This window comes from Penaeus monodon, chromosome 15, assembly GCF_015228065.2.
Source record: "Penaeus monodon isolate SGIC_2016 chromosome 15, NSTDA_Pmon_1, whole genome shotgun sequence".
NCBI lineage: Eukaryota > Metazoa > Arthropoda > Malacostraca > Decapoda > Penaeidae > Penaeus > Penaeus monodon.
The window spans coordinates 40,660,368-40,661,423 of NC_051400.1; positions in this window are offsets into that span (position 1 = coordinate 40,660,368).

The window sequence follows — 1,056 nt, forward strand, 5'->3', positions numbered from 1 at the left end:
GTTTCAAACGTGTTACGTGTAAGTTTGTGTGACTTGAATCTTTCATCCTACACTCCTACATCATCCACCCTGAAGGCAACAGTAGATGGTGCCGGTACAACCTGCATCATATTTGATTGCTAAATTGAAACATTGAAGGTAAAAGGCAAAGGTACCTACCCTAGTACCGTAGCTAGGAGACAAGCCACTGTCGGTTTGGTACGATGAGTAAACAGTAATGTCAAAATGAAGTCTTACTAAATTGGCAAAAATCCAAACAGGGAAATTGTTTTAAATTTGTTAGAAATTGTTGTACAGACCGAAGACAGTAACATTATAAATACTTTCGACAATCAAAATGAAGTAAACGAGCAAGCAAGCAAGAAAAAGAGAAGGACAAATACACAATAAATGAAATAAGAAAAAAAAAAAGCCGAAGTGATGTTGACAAGGAAAGAAACAGGGGTAAACAGGAGGAAGCAAGAGAAATGTGAACAGATACAAAGGCAGCGCTACCCCCCTAGAAAACAACAACAAACAAACAGGCCTTATTTCTTTCAAACAGCCGAGAGGAGCCAGATCGCAGTCAGTCCGGTCCACTTCATTTTCCCGGGTAATGGACGTTGTTTCGAGCTACCGAATCAGCGAACCTCAAGTTTTTACAATATAACCCAAGCCAGTCAAGAATGAGAAGCAACACAGAAGATCTTCCTTGATTACGACACCGTAAGATGATCCGAGGCAGTGTATTGCTTCTGGTTGACCTATTGCGAGTGTAAGTCTAACTGGAGAGCGTGTAACGAGGGGGTTTTCGGGAGGCTTTGAAAAGGTACGGTTTCGTGATTCATGTCGTGTGATTATGAAGGTTTACTAGCAAGTGCGGGGATGAAAACGTAGCTTATCTAGAGTACCCCCGAGGACGGTGCAAACTGGAGAGGTGCTTCTAGTATACCGAATCTCTTAAAGCGTTTAGTGCCAGATAAAAATACGTTTACCGAGTTTATAACGAAAGCTGTCCTAGCCAGATCTTCTTGTAAATGGTTCTCTCGTTTGACTCTCTTTTTGCGCACTTTTCCA